Source organism: Thunnus thynnus, chromosome 8 (assembly GCF_963924715.1).
Source record: "Thunnus thynnus chromosome 8, fThuThy2.1, whole genome shotgun sequence".
NCBI lineage: Eukaryota > Metazoa > Chordata > Actinopteri > Scombriformes > Scombridae > Thunnus > Thunnus thynnus.
Window position 1 is genome coordinate 23,249,596 of NC_089524.1, and position 12,762 is coordinate 23,262,357.

Here is a 12,762-nt window from a genome sequence, read left to right on the forward strand (position 1 = left end):
AATGTGGGTACAGCGGAAGAAAACAAAACAACGAGAAACAAGGGAATAACAATTGGGGTTTTAAAGTGTTACTTCCCAACATTTACCATGTAATCTCCCGGAACTTATGGTGTAATTTTCTCGTATGAATCAGTACGTTACATGTGTACTAAAATCAAATGTTTTTGCTCGTGGCAGTTATGACAATCATTTTTTTATGCACGTGTGTTTGACAGGCAAGCTTCACCCACACTCAAGAGATTTATTATGCTTATGTCTTCATACAGTAATGTAATAATAAATATACATAGTATATCTTTAATCACACAATAATAAGGTACGTAGGAAGTTATGAAAAATGATTTTATTCTTTAATTTCACATAAACCACAACATATGTGCTGTTCTCCCAGTCTTACTCTGTAGGTACAGATTAGTTACCCTATAAGTACATGGTAACAACAGGGAGCAGGCTGTATTATTAAGTTCACAATGTTCCCCAGTCCTTACTCTGTAGGTACAGACTATTACTAGCAATTTCTCCTTTTAATATCTCAAACCACAACACTGGTGAAAGTGCTTTGCGAGTGGACTTTTTTGTTATATGTAAGTTGCCAAATTATATCAGACTTTGAGCACATTAAATGGCATCCATAAACTAGTGGTGAATTTTAAATGTTTACAAAGGAAAAGTAAGTTTCTTGGTCACAAATCTGCTTGGATCCTGACCTGCACAGCCACATTGAAAATAAATTGTATCCAAAACATAAAGTTTAGGCTACTGCACAATTCCTGCTAATAAATCATGTAGGGCTCTGTTCATGGAGTTTCATTGCACTGGTGCACCTTTTCCTGACAGATTATCAATGAATCCCTCCGTTTCGGTTCCTTTCATACAGTGTAAAAATGAATATGCCTATTATCTCCCGCCAAACGACCTCATTGTTCACACATTTGTACTTCTGCTTTACCAATACAAATAAAACATGGACAACCCCCTACAAAAAGGGTCACGATAGTATGATGGTGCAAGATTGTATTGTCAGTTTTAACATAGTACTAGTCTGTGTACCACGGTACTGACCACAGTATCTCCATGGTACTAACATTGCACATAAATAATACCATGTTATAATCCAGTTTAAAATATTACACATGTATTCATGCTGGTTGTACATTGGCAATACCATGGGTGATGTTACAAAGTGACTGGGTTCAAATTCAAGATCTTTATTTTTCAAATGCACCACAAAAACAGGCAGCAGCAGTAATCGCAGAGATGAGGTGTTAATTTTGTTTTTAGGACAACACTGCCACCTACTGGACTTTAAAAAAAAAAAAAACATGAATTAAAAATTCTTTGTCAACTATCTGTTTCATTTGAGACAATTTCAGTTAAAATCCCTGTTTCATGTCATTTCAAAAGCTTTTTTGAATAAAGTGACATTATGTGATTCAACAAAAGAGTGAAATGAATGTTAGAAATCAGTTCTGTAATTCCTTTTAATGCAAGGGTTGAATGTAGTAATTATCTATAATTTTACTCATATTAAATCTGTAGACTTCAGTAGATGTGGCCATGATTTAATTTAATTGCATAAGTATGTATCTAAGCAATGACATTTAATAATTTATAAAAAATACATGAAAAAAACAAAAATTGATAGAGGTAAATTTAGATAATGTCAAATTTGAGAATGTGTTGTCCCCCTCTGCCTCCTTCTATTTCATGCATGTGGTGTGAAATCACTTGTGACAGTTGTCACCCTGGACCCAAGATGCTGAGCCCTCTGAGTCCTGAGCGCCGGCTTGCTTTCACAAGCTACATCTTCCTCTCTAATCTTCAAGTCTCAGGGGTGTTGTGACCTGCTCAGAGAAGAGATAAGGTATTAGGACACTGCTTGAACAATAGTGAATCATCACGTTAATACTTTGACAGGGGAGTGCATGCAGGCAGGCAACCGAGTGAAGGAGGGTGAAAAGGCAGCTGAGAGACAGATGATGGAAGGTAGTTGGTGGTGGGAGCAGCCATGGGGGACAGTCTTCTGTGGCTGGGGAGGGAGAGAGCTGCCATGTGAGGTACAGGAGGTGACTGGGGACCTCGCAGTCTTGGTGCTGGCTGTTGCTGCAGGATCTTGCCATTTTCGGCCAGCAACTGCTCTCTGTCCGCCCTGGCCAGAGCAAGTAGAGACTAGAGACATAATTAATGTGTTATATCAGTTTGGGAAAAGTATTTGTGGTGGACCTGTTTGATACTGTTCCATGTCAGCATGGGCCATCATTTTACACATGTATTCATTTTTTCCCTGGAAAAAAACAAAACAAAAACAATAATAAATGTATTGTAACAAACACTGCAGTTGTGATTTTATCAGAGGTAGAATTCTGCTAGACTTGGCCAGTCTACACTCTAGTGTGAAGAAATCATGTGTATTTGGGGGTTTCCTATTGGATGAAATCATAGGATTGTCGCCCATAATTTTGTTTTGCCTCTTCACTGCCACCTGCTGTCAATAGAAAAGTGCAATAATTATAAAGTGAAAATGGCTCCTATTAAACAATATAGACACTTACCACCAAGAGAGAAAGAGCCAAGATAGCCTGATATTGCTGTTTGACCTACTTCAGATTACACCAAATCCAAAAAAAAAGTCTGTCTGAAGGCATTTATTTGTTTCTGACTCTGGGGAAGTGGGAAAAACAGAAAAATCCCCCAAACTTACGGTATATCTGAACTATCTCTTCAACCAAATCACACACATTTTGGCTATTCTATGTGATCTCCTTTTGATAACTAATGTAATATTTTTTCACTTCCATTCACTGAGCCTCCCCTGAAACTGTTTGGAGCCCCCTTGGGGAGGCCTGCCTCCCATTTTGAAAACCTCTGGACCTCTGTCTTGGCAACATCATTATTTTGACAGTGCGACTCTTAGCCTCCCAATTTTAACTTCAGATTACACTGCCTTTTTACTTTTCATTATCTGTAATCCAGTCTCCATTCTAATCTCTCCCAAGTATGAAAAAAGGTAGCTAGAATAAATTCATGCTATTCAATTTCTTTCCATTTCATTCTTATTCACCATCGAGGCATACAACATGTCAATATGGTCGTTATTTGTTGTGGAGCAATTCTATTTAGATATGAATTGTCAGAGTCTGACCAGACCATAGTCACTGTTGGGGACATTACATAGACTTACATTAATTTCCTGGATACTTACCCTGACCCTAACCATCACCACTACTTGCCTAACCATAACCGTAACCATTGGCACAAAAATCAGCCTTTTTCCAGTTGGGACACGACTTTTGTCCCCAATTGGACAAGCCGTCCCCAGTCAACTGGTCCTAAATCAGAAATTTGTCCCCAAAAGTAGCCTATGACAGACCACACACACACACATACACAGTGTGTGTGCATAGTGTGAACTAAAAAGTTACATACAATTTAACTGGCTGGCGTTTATTCTGCTGTTTGTTAACCAGTCTGGACCCTGAGAGGGAGGCAGCCTGACTCGATCTGTTCAGCTTGGGGAAGTTTGGAAGGTCCAGAGGGAGACAAAGACTGCTAAGGGAGTCAATTTGCATTCTGTGTGCAATTGTAGACATACAGTCAAGACAGGAAGACAGACATGCTCACACACACACACACACACACACACACACACACACACACACACACACACACATACACCACACACACACACACACACACACACACACACACACACACACACATACACCACACACACACACACACACACACACACACACACACACACACACACACACACACACACACATACACACGTTTCCATTTTGATGAAATACTCTACTCAGACTAGAAAATACTTTTATCAGCTATGATTCTATTTAAAATCAACAAATTGATCTTTATGCAGAGAAAGATTCAATCAATCAATTAAACTTTATTTATAGAGCACATTTCAAACAAATCAAATGTATTAAAAGTGGATTAAGAGACTGACGCACACTGAAACAATTAAAAAAGCAAAAAAACAGTTAATTGAATAAGACCACAACAAAAAATGTGTAGTTAAGATAATAAAAGATACATAATACAAGAAAATACAAGCAATAAAAATTGCAATAAATACAACTGTGAAATAGCCTACAAGTTAATAGATTATAGCAAAACAGTAAAATGTTAATAGAATAAACTAGGATAAAATAAATCATAATGATCAACAGTAGAGTGTTGATAAAACAAAATAGGATAAAAATAAATAATAATAATGATGATAATAAATAAAATAAGTATAAATAATAAAACCATAAAATTATGAAACACTACATAAAAGCCAAACTAAACAGATGGATTTTAGTTCACGTTTAAAAATATCAATATTTTCAGCTCCTCTCAGATCCTCTGGAGGCTGTTCCAGCAGCTTGGAGCATAATGGCTGAAAGCAGCATCACCAAATGTTTTTGTTCTGCTTTGTGGAACAGCTGAAAGAAAAGAACCGGAGGCTCTGAGGGGCCCTCCTGGTTCATAAAGCAAAAACATTTCTGAGAGGTAGTCTGGTGCAAGACCATGTAGAGCCTTATAAACTAATATAAGATTTTTTAAAATCAATACAAAAACTAACAGGTAACCAGTGTAAAGACTTTAAAATAGGTGTAATGTGTGCTCTCCTTCTGGTCTTAGTCAGCATTCATGCAGCAGAATTTTGAATTAATTGCTGATTCTTCGGTAGACCAGAAAGGAGAGTGTTACAATAGTCTAGCCTGCTAGTTATAAAAGCGTGTATCATTCTCTCTGTGTTGCACAGAAAGAGAAATGGCCTCACTTTAGAGATGTTCTTCAGTTCAGATCAGTTATTGTAGAGATGATAAAAGTTCATGCAATTTAAGTCACTGTGTTAGAAAAATATCCAGTTATTCATCACACTGTGCTATATACTTGCAACTTTGTATTTTTAATATCTGACAGTTAATTGTTAGGCAACATTTGACAACACATTTATTACCTCCATAACCCTTGAAAAGCATCAAGTCACAGATTTATATCTGTTCAGTGCTGTTAAAATATTTATTATTCGTCAGATATCTTAAAGCATATCTTACCTGAATCTTGACAGAAACTCCCTTTACGTCAGAGTCCTCTCCACCTAATCTCTGCTGTTTGTGAACACCTTCCTCGTGATATTATAATGCCTCAGTTGCAGCTTTGCAGAGCTCTGCTGGAAACAGGTGACCATTCTTATAGCTCATCGCTTTAGACCTCAACATTTCCTTCAAACAAGCCACATTATCGTCCGTATCCAAGTTTTCACACAAGCAGAAGAGCCTCCAGTGTTCACTGCTGCTGAGAGACTCAGCTATAAGATTAATAACCTGAAGTAGATGTTTGTCTGGAAGAGCCATTGATGCAGGATGATGGTGACTGATGATGTTTAACTGCAGTGATGATTAACAAATAAGAACTTTCATGTTGGATCGGTATGTCTAGAAACTGAATCAGATTAAATCCAAACACTGCACACTGCCAATGCAGCACCAGAAAATATTAATGCAGACTTTCCCCCCAATGTTTCAGACTTAAAATGATCTCCTTTTATTAGTTATACCTAAAATTAATTTTCCACTCTCCCTGTGTCATTGGATCAGGTTTTCTACAGATTGGCCTTAACTGGTGACGTACTTTGGTACTTTGGAACAGACTGTCTAGACACTATCCTGATGTATTGATATGCAGGTTAGGAAGGTCCATCATTCTTGACAGGTCTGGGAACAACAACGTATACAATAGCCAGGGTCACTAAAGGTCAGAGTTGTCACTTTTTAATGACTTGTGTTGCTTCTCTAACATTTTGTAGTGGTTTAGGCTAACCTATCTCTCAATTTCTCTTTTTATTGTTTTACTTACTATTAGTAGTTACATTTTTACTTTAATTGTTACATCTTCATTTATTTTATTATCTGTTAATTTAATTTTGTGATGTCTGTAATGAACAGTGAGTGTTTTTGTATTGTCATTGTGTGGCCGTACAGTTTGTATGCTATTTGAAAATCCAAAATAAAATACTAAAAAAAGGCAGTGTTCTTGATGAGAAATTATGTGAAAAGAAAATATAAACTCCAAGATCTGCAAATACAAACACAGTTTTCAAAGGTTTTTTCCTCTGAGTGCCATGATGTGTTTAATGTTTTTAAAGTCATTTTCCATACTGTGAAACGTTGAACTGTATTGAAAACTAAACTAAAATTATACAAAAAACATGTGTACTTTTGATGCATTTCATGATAGAAAAGGATCAGAGTAAGGGGTGTTTGTGTCAAGTCAAATCAATTTTATTTATAGAATGACAAATCACAACAGAAGTTATCTCAGGGCACTTTACATGTAGAGCAGATTTAGACTGTACTCTTTAATTTACAGAGACCCAGCATTCCCCCCAGCAAGCACTTGGTGACAGCAGCAAGGAAAAACTCCCCTTTAACAGGAAGAAACCTCGAGCAGAACTGGGCTCTGGGTGGGCGGCCATCTGCGTTGACTGGTTGGGTTGAGAGAGAAAGAGACACATATATATATACACACACATACACACACAATGCTGCACGATGGACAGGTTCTGGTCAAAAGAAACAAAGCTCTAAAAGTATTTTTTCTTATATCAATTAAGGACAGATGAAGAAACGTCAGACTGCTCTTTGTCTATGTTCACTCTTTCAGGTGTCCATCCCTGTCATTGAAGTGAAGAAATCAAAGGACATCAATGTGATAATGTGAAACTGGATGCATCTTGCCCTACATCTATGATATACATGCATGACATTCAGTCAGAATTAAGGAAAATGATGATAGTATGCACATTTTCTGGTTAGTGACATGTTATGTTTTTGTTCAGTGTTGTTGTTTATTGTTTCTTAATTATTTTCTATTTTTATTCATTTATTTATCTATTTTGCTGTTGCTTTCATTAACTGAAACGTGTTTTGCATGTCGAGGCAGTACCACTGTCATTATATCATGCAGGAATTAAAGTAGTCTACACTTGAATAACCTAAACCTTGTGTGGAAATAATGGACATAAATAGAAATAATGAAAGTTGCAAAACATGCTGTCAAATATTGACATATGTGTGGGAGGAGTGTTTGGGGCACCTTCCACCGATTTCTCTTTGAGGCCAAGATCCAGCAGCTGCTCAGTGGCCCTGAAACAGTCCCATCTTAATTTGCCCAAACTCAAAAGAGCCACACACACACTTCACCATTGTTACTTATGTAAGCTATCAAATACCAACACTTTTATACACTACTATTCCTTCCTTCACATGTACATTGGTATTATAAAGTTTTATATCACTGCTTTTTTTATTAACACTCTATAAAAGTTGTGCAAAAGCTTCATCTGCATACACTGTGCCAACTTTAAATTTGGACAGTGAGATAACCAGCCAGCTAAGAAGGCCAAATATCGACAGCTATCTGCTAAACCCTGTTTGTTTGGCTGGCAGTTTCTGTATGGGTATGACTTCTGTTGATATGGATTATCAACAGCAAATGAGATATTTAAGCTTAATCCTACTGACTGGGATACCCTCAGACCCCAGAGGTATCAGAGTCATGTCCAAATTTAAAGTATCACATGCTATCAGGGGGGGTAGGGGCACTCAGTCAGTCATTTTGAAGGAAACAGACACAGATGCAGCAGGGAAGCAGTGGGATAAAAGCTGCAATTTGTATTAAAGAGAACGGTAACTCTCCTAAAATAGTAATAATATGTGTTTTTTCCAGATGACATTAATTACATATCTAATAATGTTTTGAGAGGAAATAAGTAAACATTTTGCAATGATGGTTGTTTCTTACAGTAGTTTATTCTTGGGATCCCCAGGGACCCCAGCTGGGAGTCCTTGTATGTTAAATGTGTTGGTAGAATGAGTGTTAAGACACAGCTTTAGAGGAACAATAATTTATTAGAGGTTAGTCATTATTTAGTCTTGGACGTCCTTACATGACTGGTATAGATAGGAAAGAGAATCAGTGGAACGTAGCGTCCATCTGATGGTTAGAAACTATAAGTACAAATTCAACCTCAGATCAAGAATCACTGATATTTTCTTATATGATGATGTGCTATGATAGTGGTGAGAATGTAGACTACAATGCAGATAAATATGCCAGTCAATAGCTATTACCATGATTTAGATTTCAGTTAAAAATCAAGTTTTACATAGTTATTTTTCAGAAAATGTTTAGGAATGAAAGAAGATTTCGCTGTAAAAACCTGGGTCATTAAAATTGATCATTTTATACACGTACCAACCTGAACAAATCCTCTAACTCGTCTACATCTTCTGTTTCAGTATTGAAAGGATTTACTTGTGATTTACTGGCAACATTACAATAATAATTTGTTTTTTTGCTGCGACATTTCCAGCCATGTACATTTGCATGATAGGAAAGATAATACAAATGTGTGTTTTGTAAAGAAGACAAACTGAGCCCAGGATACAGGATTTTGAACACCATACAGTCTGTTGATATGATGATGTTTTTCTGGAGATAATTGCATTAATATCAAAGCAGCAGCAGTCCGGACTCTGACAATTTTGAAATTGAGGGAGTTGTGAAGGCTACTCTGATCTGCTTTGCAGGCAGATCATTTGCCTCTCGGACAATAATCACAGTTGGTGATGGGATTCTTTTAGAGGCAGTTTTTGGATGATAAAATTTATTGGATGATAAATTTTAACATGTCAAAATTGGCTCATTATTTCCAACAATTCCTGCCCATTTCTTATCCTGCACCTCAGGTAACGCACCGCAAGAGACCCGGTGAAAGAGATGATTGTCTGCTTCACATCCTGCATGGATCAAGAACAATCTGCTCAGTAGAAGAAAACTACATCCTGGATTTGAGTCTGCGTAGAGCTATAATGAGCCTGAACTAAATCAGCAATTTGCCATGAACCAACCAGAATCAAATGATGTCTAAAGTAGGCATTAGTTTTTTGAGTGGTTTGAGTACATTTGAAGAAAGATTTTTTAAATTCCTATGGTGCACTTAAAGATCTCACTAAAAGACATTTTGATATAGGTTACATTAAGCCCAAATGCAAGAGCCAGTTATCTGCCCTCTCTCCTAATGACAACATTCATAAACTGGAATTAAAAGTGTGAGATTGAGGTGTTTGATAGTTTATTTCATTATTTATTGATTATTCACATACCACTAACAATAATATAGAATTTATATAAACAGCTGCTGGTGCTGCTCCTTACTATTTTGACTTCAAGCTCCATTAGAACAAAATCCAGCTTTTGAAGTGGAATATCACTTAATGCTGGACAGTAACTTTTTCAGTTATTTAAGTGGAAGTTTCTTCATCATATTTAACAGAGCCTATCCCTTTCCATCTGTGGCCCGACATTAGAAACAATATCCTGGAGTGTCTCTCTTTGGTGGCCTGGAGAGAAAGGTGTGGCACTGTCACTCCACAGTTCAGCCTGCTCTTATCACATCTCATCTGCCTGTTAAGTCAGTGGTCCATAAAACTGTCTCCAGTGTGATAGGCCATCATCACATCACACCCTAATTTTCTTGCACAACACCTTACAGTTGAACAGACATGCTTTGCAATGCATAACCAGAGCACAATGGTGAATTAGGCACCAGGGGACACCTCCAAGTCTTACCGCTTATTAAACCACAACTACAGTTTCATAACTTCACCATGCCAGCCCAAGCAGAGAAGAACCTTTCCCTGAAGTGTTGCGCAGCCTGTTTTGTCAAGTTCTTCATTCACTCACTGACTTCATCTCGTGGCATATGGCAAGTTAAATTGTGTGCATATATGCACTGTATGCTTTCTGTGCCTATGTGCATTGCTGTGTTTGCACAATATTCAAGTGAGTAACTGGATGTGGAGAATAATGTTGAATTTTGGTAATTAGGGAGTGTGTGTGTGTGTGTGTGTGTGTGTGTGTGTGTGTGAGCATGTCTGTCTGCCTGTCTTGACTGTATGTCTACAATTGCACACAGAATGCAAAATGACTCCCTTAGCAGTCTTTGTCTCCCTCTGGACCTTCCAGACTTCCCCAAGCTGAACAGATCGAGTCAGGCTGCCTCCCTCTCAGGGTCCAGACTGGTTAACAAGCAGCAGAATAAACGCCAGCCAGTTAAATTGTATGTAACTTTTTAGTTCGCACTAATAGTGTGACCTTTATTGATTTCTTGTCTCTGCCTTCAGCTTGGCAAAACACTAATGGCATTGGTCAATAAAAAACCATGAAGTGGAAGTTCTCAATACCCCTCCCCCTGTGTTGACCACATCCCTAAAAATAGCCTCTCAACCTCCCTCAGAGGCCGGTGAGCCAGTGCTACAGTATGACAGCTCAGTGCTCTTATTCGATATGAGCTGCCCCACGTCCCTGTTTGTTTCCTCACTACAGATGCAAGCAGGCTAACATGCTGAGCCATCCACCAAAGACTTTGATCCTGTCCCCGCCAACTCCCATTCAGATGGCCAGCCACGTTCAGCGAGTACCCTGCCTCTTTAATCAATACATTTATAACACGATGAACAGAGCATAAAATAACACTGCGACTTGGTCGCGCAAATCGAAAACAGTTTGGAAACTATGTCTTGCAAGGTACTCTGGGACCTACTGCTTGAAAGAATTATATTCACATTTCAAAAGAACAAGTTTACAATAAAAAATGCCCTTTGTCTGTGAAGCTGCCACCCACTGTTTTATTGACCGGTAATGTCAATGTGTATCCCTGCCTGCTGATGTCTTTCCCTCTACACTTGCACTTATTGAACTTTGCAGAAAGAAATATTATGAGCAGAGTTCAATAGAGCTGAAATTACCCCCACTTCTCAGTCAGTGAAAACAACCATCCACCCTGGATAGTCCCTGTCTCTCTCCAAGCCTCTCAAGCTTTTGAACTTTGTTATCCAATCAGATCTGTTTCTACTGCATACTAAGACCTATTAAAAGTGAACCTTTCCCTGTTCTACAGGTATATTTCTCAATCCAGAGCAACAGAGCCGGCTGAAGGCGAGTCTCTCACATAGTGACGCAGCCATTTGTAAATCGAGGTTCTGGGCAGGGTGTGGGACCCCTGTGATGCTGCTCGTCCTCAGTGAGAGAAGTAGCAGCAATATTGATTCACCTTGCAGCCTTGAGCCTGCTGTCACACAGACAGTGTCAGACAGTATATCACTTTATTTAATCCACTGTTAAATAAACTATAATTAGAAATCCGTCCAGCAGATGTGTTTTAGTAAGAGAGTGGGTTGTGGCTAAGTTGTACTACACTGTCTGTTGTGCATTGGTTTTGTCAGTGTTTTTCTCATTTCAGTAACAGTTAAATGAGAATTTTATGTTGATGATGGATTTGGATCAGAGTGCTGCTGACAGTGTCTGCAAAGAGACGGCAAATGATGCAAATAAAACCTCTCTTGGGGGATTAGTCTGCTTGCTATTTGAAAAGTACTTACAGTAAGTCTCCTAATTGTGGTTAATGTTTGCTGGTCCCTTGACTCAATCTAATGACTGACTGCCGATAGCATTTGCTTATAGAGAATGCCCTTGTAACTAGTAGCATTTACTGTATAACATGGCCACTTAGTATCTTTAACATTCTGGTAGCAGAGGCACACTCTGAGCATGTAGTTTACAATTCAAACTTTAAGGTTTTTTTTAATAATGCAGCAGTTTTTGAAGTTTATGATATAGTAGAGGATGGGTCCTACATATGTAAGTATGAATTTTGTCTCTTTGAGATCATTATACCATTGTGCTCTTTAAAAATTTGAATGCATATCAACCTGTCTGACAAAATGTTCTGTTGGTCCAATCATCTGGGCAACCTAGCTGCAAAATAACTCTTTGTTGAATTCCCAAGAAGGAGTGAAGAGCCTGTTGCCTTTTGATTATTGTCATTTTAACAGCTAAAGTAGAGATAAGAGATTCTGAGAGACTGTAGTCTGAAAAGTGTTGAATGAGCCTTTTGTCTGTTGTACAGATAAACAGTATAAGTCTGAATGTACCAATAAAAGTTTCTCATTCTCAACTTGAATATTGTAACATAAATTATTTGAACTGTGATTTTCAGGAAATACAATGTTTAACCATTTAAAAGGACTTCCAACCTCCATTTATCTTTGATCATTGATTTTTTCACATACATATTGAAAGGAGTGAAAGAGTCAGTGAACACTGCAATCATCAATCTTGTCCAGACCTTGTTCTGTGCAGTGATGCATTATGAAGTTCAGAACCTAATATGAGGCTTCAGTGATCTGGGATGCAGTGAAATCTTTTGGTATGGACAGTGTTTCCTTGATGAGCTGCATGTAACACAAAGAGCAACTAAAAAGACAATACCCAGCTAGTGAAATTTGGTTCCCAAAACGTTCTGAGAACCTTTATTTGGGGGGCGTGGGGTTCTGAATGTTTCTGCCTAACATTCCCTGGATGTTAAAAATGCAAGTTTTAAAAGGCTCAGGGGAATGTTACAAAAGTAACCCCCCAAAGACATTACTTCATGTGGTTATTAGAACGTTTTGGGCATGTTGCGCTGAACAAAACAATTGCACAACATTCTTAGAACATTGTGGAAGGGCAACCAAATAGAAACCTGTTAAGAACCTGGTTCCAGGAATGTCATGGGAACGTTATGTGTTAGTTGGGTAACTCTGGAAAATAACCAGTTGATTTGAGTGCTGTTGATTACAGCCACCAATCATTTTATCAATACATGTGAATGTTTAAGATTAAGATAGACTTCAATAATCTGAA